This window comes from Lipotes vexillifer, unplaced genomic scaffold (assembly GCF_000442215.2).
Source record: "Lipotes vexillifer unplaced genomic scaffold, Lipotes_vexillifer_v1.1 scaffold484, whole genome shotgun sequence".
In the NCBI taxonomy this organism is placed as follows: Eukaryota; Metazoa; Chordata; class Mammalia; order Artiodactyla; family Lipotidae; genus Lipotes; species Lipotes vexillifer.
In genome coordinates this window covers 2,336,453-2,345,756 of record NW_006786458.1, presented here as the reverse complement: position 1 = coordinate 2,345,756, position 9,304 = coordinate 2,336,453, and the positions used below count along the sequence as shown (strand labels likewise).

The 9,304-nt window shown below is 41.0% G+C and overlaps 1 pseudogene; it reads right to left on the bottom strand.

Annotated features, from left to right (window-relative positions):
• LOC103073134 (phosphoglycolate phosphatase-like) overlaps positions 1-7,274 on the bottom strand; it is an 11,949-nt pseudogene extending 4,675 nt beyond the window's left edge.
• Positions 7,275-9,304: the final 2,030 nt, after the last annotated feature.

Below are 9,304 nucleotides of genomic sequence, written 5' to 3'. Positions count from 1 at the left end.
TCCCTATGCATATATAACATATAATTTATAATATTACAACTTTTACATTTTTTCTGAACAAGATAATAGTGAATTTTATTCCATGACATGAAATATAATTTTTTTCTACAACATGTTAAGGTTACATAAAGTTCCATCATACACCACACACCATGATATATTTAATGGATTCCCCGTTGTTGGAGATTTAAACTGTTTCCAATTTTTAGTTATCATAAAAATGCTTGGATCAACATTCTAATAGCAAAAGCTTTGCATGTAACCATGATTATTTCTTTTGGATTGGTTCTTACAAGTAGAATTTTGGGGTCATAGCACATGTCAGATTTTAAAGGTTTGCTTCTGTTGTACCAAGTGTCCCTCTAAGTAAGTTAGAGCACTTTAACAGCCACAAGTACTAAAGTATAAAGTATAAAAAAGTACTAATTTCCCTGCAGCACTGCCAGCATTTTTACTTTTATCTTTGCTGATTTTTTGGAAGAAAAATTAACTTTCATTTGTTTAAAATGTGCAATTTTTGACATTTACCAGGGAGGCTGAATATATTTTTCATGGGTTCACTGGCCATTTACACTTCTTCTTATGTAAAGTGATGTTCATTTCTTCTGTGTCTTTGAAGTCATTCCTCTTTTTCTTGTCGATTTCTAAATGCTTTATTATTAAGTATTCCATAAGCACCATAAGTATCTTGTGATTAACTCTTCCATAAGGACCAAAAATAATGTCTCCCAGTTTGCCTTTTAATATATTTAGTATCTGGTATACCTAAGTGTTCATGATAAATTTTTATGGAGTCAAATTATTTCATATTTTTCTTTATAGTTTTTATATTTTCATGCATTGTTAGAAAGGCTTTCCAAGATTGTTATTTTTTAATTACTTCATTATCTTTTAGAACTATAAAGTTTTGTTTTCACAGGAAAGTCTTTACTTTGGGTGTGGTCTGAAGGAGAAATCTACCTTTATTAAATGGCTAGCCATTGTTAGGTAATCCTTTCTCTTCTCACTGAGTTGAAATGCCAGTCTTATCACATAAAAAAAAAAATTCTGTTATTTTGAGTCGATTTCTGTTCCATTTCACTGATTTAGCACAGAGTGACTCTCCTCATTCTGTGTCCTGCCTTTTCCATGTATCCTGCTCTACCACTGAGAAACTGATTCCTTTTCTACACAAAATGAACACTAGGCATCTGTTTTTAGACTTCCTTGAAAAGCAAAGAGTGAAAATAATGATTAGCCATGGATAGCTTTAAATCAAAGAGTGTCATTCAAAGCAAATCATTCCTAAAGTAATGGGCTTTACTCCTAGTGTTTTTGTTACTATTAGCCATTAGCAAGTGAAAGAGAAAAAAAAAAAAAAAAGTCCTGTTAAAACACTTGTTGCTCCCTTTATTAACCCTTGAATTACATGGAGATCCAGTTAAAGTCAGGTAGGAGTTGGCCAGAGTAGCTGTGCTTTACAATCCACATATATGAAGCAGAGAGCCGTGACCCATCCACATGGCCATTCTTCTCAGCCGCTGCTCCTTTAACATGCTAGAGTAAGAAGCCACTTATGATACTGGGTAGTGTAAATAGGCCTTTGACCCTGCACCAAAGACCTCTATCACTCACTGTTTTGAATCTGTTTCTGGTCAATTCAGTTGGCCCGAACACAGCTCTAATGAGGCTGAGGTCACAGGTTCAATACCAGTGTGGTCTAATTACCAATAAGTCAACTGTTTCAGCATCTCAGCTTGTACTTCTAAACCAAGCCAGCCACTTTTGCAGAGTCCCAGGTTTGGACACACAGGGGACAAGGTGAGAGTGCAGAGATAAATCAGAACAAATCTCCCATCATACTGGGATGTGCACTCAATGCCCTGCTGTTGGCAGGTCAGTAGCAGGGTTTTGGAGACAAGCAATTGGAGCACATTTTTCTCTTGGCACCACAGCTGTCAGTAATTGGCATCTAATCCACCCCCACCCCCAATCCTGCAGAAAGGCTGCCAAACTCCCCTCTCCAAGGACTTACTATTCTAATTTAGAGAATAGAGTTTGGGGAGGTGGCAGTGTGTCCGGCGCTTTAATGGGATTGATTGCAGTAACCATGGATGCCTAGGGGAAACTCAGTCGAAAACTAAATGAAGATATAAGCTTTCTTTTTAATTTCATTAGGAAGTAAGTAAGACATGTTAAGATAATTTGGAAAAGAAGCAAGGAAGGAAAACATCCAGTCTCGCCAACATAACACATATACAATTAGAAACTTTAGACCCATTGTTTTACTTTTTCATCACCATTTTAAGGCATTACACAAATAACATTTTATAGGAGGAACAAACATTTTTCGAGAAGATGGAAATTACCTACTATCTGTTAACAAGGTGACTATTGAAAATTTTCCCGGAGATGCTCAGTGCTCGCCCACGGAAGCACTGTGTTTGGAGTGACTTCTCATAAATGCTGAGCCCTCAAAGATGCCGACCCACCAACCCCACAAAAGGCCCATCAGTTAAATTTCCCAGGAAATAGAAGATGCCTCAGTAATCTTGATACCACTTAATGCTTCAAACACTAAAGAAGTTTCTAATCACAAGTATTCAGCACAGTATCATTTGGAAAACATCAAGAGAGGAGGAAAAAGTCCTCCTACCTAATGTGAATGCAGCAGAATTGGCACTCTCCTTTAGAACGTACTGTAATTTCTCATGGAAACACTTTGTGAAAAGCCAGTCATATATCGTAGCCCCTAAGTATGAAACCACGGGTCCCCCTAACCACACAAAACAGCTGTGCCCTCGGAGGAAAGGTCATCTGCTGCAGTCATGTTTCTTTCTACTTTTAAAGAAATGTCAGACCATGTTTTATGCGGTCCTTATGACAGGGTGCTGTTTATTGTATCACCAAGCTGCCATAACTTCAGGACGAGGAAACTGCCATTATTTGGAGAGTATATATCTTTCTGACTTGCAGGAAAGAGGAAAATTAAGAACGGCCCTCTTTTGGAGTGGGTCTAAGTATTCTTTGACAGTCTCCTACAATATTTCAAACGTCTTCGTCAGACCCATAAAACCCAACGCTCACCTCACTTGGCCCAGCTGAAGCTATGGAGGAGTTAGGACATTTATCGCAAGTGTGGTGTGAATTCTGCCACTTGGCAGATGTTTCTGACTGAGAGCTTGCAACCAGCTTGCTTGGTGCCCCCAAGGACAATGAAATGTACATAAAGAGATTGTACGACCGTAGGAAATAATAATGTTAGCTGATGTTGATCAGGTGCCAGGTTTCTGTGCTAAGCCTTCTACACACATGACCTCAATTTGTCCTCATTACTCTGGGGACACAATGAGAACCCTATGACACAGACAAGAAAACTAAGATAGAAGGAAATCAAGGGACTTGCCTCAAGGTCATACTACTGCAAAGCAGGGGTGCCAGGTTTCAAACCTGGGTCTTGTCACCCAGAGCCACACATGTAATCAACATGTAATCAACATGTAATCAACATGTGTTGACCACACGATGTTTCCCAGGCTGTGTGGTCCCACAGAATAATAAGGACCTTCTTCCCCAGTGCTCATATGCTCCTATTACGATCTAAGTTGGAACTGAGAGAATAAGTTCCCTCCGCGTGGTAACAACTGTGTGACAGCTTTCCCTTGAAATCAGATCTGTATGACCTCCAACTCTATACTCAAGATGCCAAAGTTCTTGACCTGGAGAGTGTTCTAGAGATGAGAAGTAAAAGGAATGTGAAACATTTTCAAAAACCTGCTCCAGGTCTTAATTATCTAGGATCAACAGGGGAGGTGCTTTGATAAAGTCACTCGAATATTCTATTTAAACTCCTCATCAAATTCTGTTTCAAAGTGTGTTTCTGCTCTAGTGTAGGTGAAATTTTAGGAACGCCAAGCTGCTTCAGAAATCAGTTTGGATCTGGACCAAGATTATGAGGGACAAGAGATTAACTAAACTAAGTGCAACCTGAGTAAGTTAGTCAACCAGTACCTCGCTCAGGGTCACCAGCTAGTGGTGGCATTGTACAGTCTAGGCAAGGTCCCTGCTGATTAGAGCTCGCCCTGGGGATGGGGAAGCCACGAGGTTCAGACTGAGTAGGTGACGTGGCCAGGAAACTTTTTTCTGCTTAAAGAAAGAAAATCACAAGGGAGGCTGACAGCTGATACACAAATTTACTTTCTCTCCTTCCCCCTGGCTTGCTTCCCACCTCACATTCCCCTCCTTGCTGTTCTCCCTGGGGCTGGGGGAGGGGTGGTCCAAGCCTGCGGTGGGAAATCATGGGATAGGTGGGCTGGCTCCTAGCCCCTGCTCTGACACTCACTAGCTTTGTAACTCTAGACACTTCGCTTAACCTATGTCTTTTGACCTCAATTGCTTCATTTTTTTTTTCAGCAGATTTGCATTAAATGCCAAATGAAATGTCCATATTTCATTGGTGACGTGAGGAGCTAGGCTAAATGGACCCTAGATCCTTTCACATTTTAAAACGCTGTGACTCTCTCCCTCTTATGTGATACTCCTTTTTTTTTTTACTTCCTTCCTTCCCTCCCTACTTCCTTCCTCTGGCACCTGCATCCCAGCCCACCTCTAAGTCTCTCTCTGACCCGGAAACAGAGAAATAAAGATGGAGGAGAGAGATTCGGTAGGTACCTGTGGAATTTTTCTTCCTTTCTTTTTCTTTCTTTCCTCTCTTCTTTCTTTCACTCTCGCTCTCTTTCTTTTCTTTCTTTCCTTCCTTCTTGAGGCCATGGTACCTTTCTTTGACTTTTCAAGAACATGTTTCAGGGACTGAAGAGACCACTCTTCATTAAATTTCCTTATTCAAGCAAACGTTTTGAGTGTCTGCAAGTGCCAGCATTTTGTGCGGCATGATCATTACAATGACCCTCAGTGGGATCTGGGAAATATTCACTCACATTCATTTGCAAACTGTGGTTCCTTGAAGAGCAAAGGAACTGATGTGCATTGTAATCACTTGCCTTTACAGGAGTGTCTAAACCAAGCACCTAGACTACGTTAAAGGGGCAGCCACAGGAGTCCACTGCCATAAAGCCCTCCGGACAAGGACAGTCAGTAAGTGCCAACTCTGTCGAATGCATCCAGCCTTGCTGCTTGAGAAGAACTTGAAAGGGCTTGAGGAATAGCTAGACCAGCATTGTCCAAGAGAGCTTTTATGATCAGGGATATATCCTGTATCTGCACTGTCTGATATGGAAGCCACTAGCCACATGGTTACTGAGCACTGGAAATGTCACTAGTGTGACTGAGGAACTAGATTTTTAAATTTTGTTCTACTTTAAGTATTTAAATTTAGATAGCCACATGTGACTAGTGGTGACCACACAGGGCAGCTCAGAAATAGAATATTAGACACATATGAAAGGACATAGGTCTCCTAGACAGGATACAGCAAACTATGTAAAATGGAAGTCAGGTAATATTGTATAAGATGATGAGGAGATTAAGGGTAATCAAATCCTGAATCATGGGATCGTTAAGAGGAAAAATGCCAAAACAAGGAAAAGAGAGGGCTCTTACTCTTGGGCAGTTTCAGGTGTCCCTGGTACATAGTAGCTCTCAAAACTTCATTGGATGGATGAATGGTTCTGGTTAGGCTTGTTTGGTTATTATAAGGAAAGGAGACTCACCCACATTAGCTTAAGCAAATGATGGCAATAACTGTAAAAAAAAAAAACTGTACTTTTTCTGCACAGGGGTTAGGATCTTTCAGACCTCCAAAATCAGGAGCTAAATAGAGCTAGGTCTCATGATGATTGGGTGGCTCTGGAATTTCAACCATTATGGAAAAAAAAAAAATAGCATGACATCAGACACCTATAAATACTGTATAAGCACATTTCTGGGTTTTAGCTCTGTTAAGTGCCAATGATAACAACAACAAAAAAGCCTTTTAAAGAGTATATCAAGAAAAAGAAAGATAAGTAAGTCTTCATGCTTGGGACAGATGTTGCTATTAATTGATCATGGATAGAAATAGAACTACTTGGGTCCAGTTTATTTTTTTCCTCCTAGCTTATCTCAAGAAGATTGATCTGCATATCAGAAGAGGTAATGCAAACATTTCAAGAGGGAAACCAGGGTTGGTTATAGTACACCCCATTGCTCTCAGAAAGCTCAGGTCTCCAGATCTGCACAAATTATACCACCAGGGTCTTGTAGAAATAATGAAAGCTGAAATGCTATGGATACTTTCTGAACAACTACGAAGAATGAGAGGAGTCTCAGGAGGCTGGAGAGGATTGAATGTTTTCCCAGTTTTCAAGAAAGGGAAGAAAAAAGGTTCTATAAACTAAAGACCAAATAGACTTGAGGATCATCTTGAGAGCAATTTCAAAGTGGGTTTTAACAGCAGTGCTTTGTGGACGTACTTTGAAAGGACAGCAGTGACCACCAAGAGTCAGTACAGGTTCACTCAGAATAAATCATGCCAGTCTAACCTTCATTCTGCTTTTGGCACAGAGAATTGCAAGACATATAAATCACACTTCAGCAAGGCGTTTGACAGTGTCTCTCATTAGAACCTTATGGACAAGACAGAGAAATGTAAGCTAAATATTGGAATTGTTAGATAGATTACTAAGCACTTGGATGGTTTACCTCACGGAGTTGTGTTTAATAGATGGTTGTCACCTGAAGGGAGGACTTTATACTGTGCCATAGAACTATTTGTCCTTGGCCTGCTCTGCTAAACATTTGCATGACTTAGATGAGGACAGTGATGGTGTGTTTATTAAATCAGCAGATGACAGGAAACTAAGAGGGAGAGAGAACAGACTTCAGGCCCCAAATCTTCTCGGTCTGAGACAGACAATGGGCCAACGTTAATCAGCTTCCAGTGTGAGGACCTGCCCTAGTTCGTTCACACTGACAAACACCCCCTCTGGCTTCTTGAAAGACCAGAAGGGGTGAAGCCATGAAAACCTTGCCTGAGTGATTAAGAACTCAGCTTCCACCATCTTCCATGATCAGACTACCGGAAACAATTTGCCTTTCAGTGTTTTGGTCTGTTTTGTTTTGTGGTCAGTATAACAGGCGCAACATCTCTTATCTCATCCCTTGGCTCTTGTTAGGACTGACCCCTGGAATGACTCCTCAGTCCCTTGTCTTGGCGCCTTGCTCTCCAGGAAGAAATTTCCAAGTTTCAACCGACAGGTATGGCCCCCGGTGCTTGATTTCTCTTCCTGGTGAGGAACTTGCAAAGCCAAGTCTTGCAATTTGCCTTGTGATGGGGCTTCTGTCCAGAGAGTGACCATCCTGGGCTTGTTGTGCAAAGCTGCACTATCCTCTGTCCAGAAGGCTCTGCTTGATCTCTGATGTCATCTAAAAGCTCCAGCCAACCCTGCTTTGCCCCTTAACACTTTGGGACTACAGCCACTGTGACATATGATGGACAATTGAAGTTGGTTGTGTTCAAAAACCAGTCTTACAAGGGGCCCAGTAGCTTGTGCTCAGTTGATGATGAACCCAAAAGCCAGTGTGATTCCAAGCTCTGCTATCAGAGATAATGAGTCCATCATAAGAGAAGTGAACATCTTTCTCCCCCTTGTGCTAATTAGACCATGATGGGTACCGCGTGGAGAAACATTAACAAATGGAAACTTCCTTGGAGAAGAATATCTAGCAGAGTTAAGAGGCTTGAAACTGACTAACTAAGCCAGAAGTTGGAAACATTGGATGTTAACTTTGAAAAGACCATAAATAGAAGCCAAGTTTGGGGTCTGGCAAGTGAAAAAGGATTGGAGTTATTCTACCAGACAAAGCAAAGCATGATGGGTACAAACTACAGAAAATCAGATTAATTACAACCATCTCTAACAACCAGAACTGTCCAAGACTGGCCCAGGCTATTTTAGGAAGTTTTGAACTCCCTGTTGCTAGAAATGTTCAAAAAGAGACGGTATGTTATCTGTAATGTTGCAGTCAAAATGCATGATCTCGTGTGTAGGTAACTAGAAAATATTCAAAGCCCTTTACACCCTAGGTCTATGATTTTATAACGATATATCTGATTTTAACTTGGGCTATTTTTCCCTATTTTCCTTGTCTACTGTTCCAAGAATATATTATAGAGAAGATATATGGCCTCTCTTTTTAAGTTTGCAAGGCCAGGCAGAGAGAAATTGGGGAAGACCAAGATTAATCCTTCTTTGAAGATACAGCTGGTAAATATCTGGTCTCCAAAATTCTCCTCGCCATTTGTGACAATCCTTGCCCCCACCCTAGCTCCCTTGGGTCCTTTGAACTATGACTTCAATCCCATCCTGTTATCAGACTCTGGACAGCAGATCCGTTTCCGTCCCAAGCCGTCCCTGTTACAGACGGGAACCATTCCAGGACACTGTGGCCAAGCCTGGTGGAGGGGGCCTTGCTTACTCAGTCATTGAAACCCACACAATGACCTGATTGGCTCCTTCTCATCCCATGATAAGAAAGGGAACAGAGAAAGGAGGGAGTGATAATGTTGAAGAAGCTGACTAGCTTCATCCATTTTCCTAGCTCAGCCCATGGCCATTCCATTTCTGGGACTCTTTCCATCCTGGACCTGTTTCTCCAGCTAAACAGCCTCAAGGTGACTCCCCAGCTCTCTCCCATGCCTCTGGGCCACGCTTTCCAGATGAGTGTCCTGTCTGCATCACTACCAGTCTCTGTCTAAACCCACACATCTTTCACAGGGAAGAGGAAGATCTGGCTCAGTTGCCTTCAGACAGGGAAGGTATAATTATTTTAAGTGTTATTGTTATCATCTCTATTTCCTGAAAACTTATGATGTCAATGCTGGAAGGTACTTCCTTTAACAGATAATGAAACAAGCCAAGATAAAGAATATTGAATAATTGACTAGGCTCAGAGCATGCTGTAGATGGAATCTAAAACATGTGGATGGGGAGTGAAACCAGGTGACAGTAAGATATCTTTTCAAATCGAATTGGAGAGGAAGGAAGAAAGAAAGAAAGAAAGGAAGGAAGGAAGAAAGAAAGAAAAAAGAAAGAAAGAAAGAAAGGAAGAAAGAAAGAAAAAAGAAAGAAAGAAAGAAAGGAAGGAAGGAAGGAAGAAAGAAAAAGAAAGAAAGAAAGGAAGAAAGAAAGAAAGAAAGGAAGGAAGGAAGAAAGAAAGAAAGAAAGAAAGGAAGGAAGGAAGGAAGGAAGAAAGAAAGAGAAAAAGAAAGAAGGAAAGAAAGAAAGAGAAAGGAGCAAGGGAGGAGGAGGGAGGAAAGAGGAGGAAGGGACGGAGAAGAATGGTAGTGATTGCCGGGGGGTACGGAGTCATGGGGAGTTATTGTTTA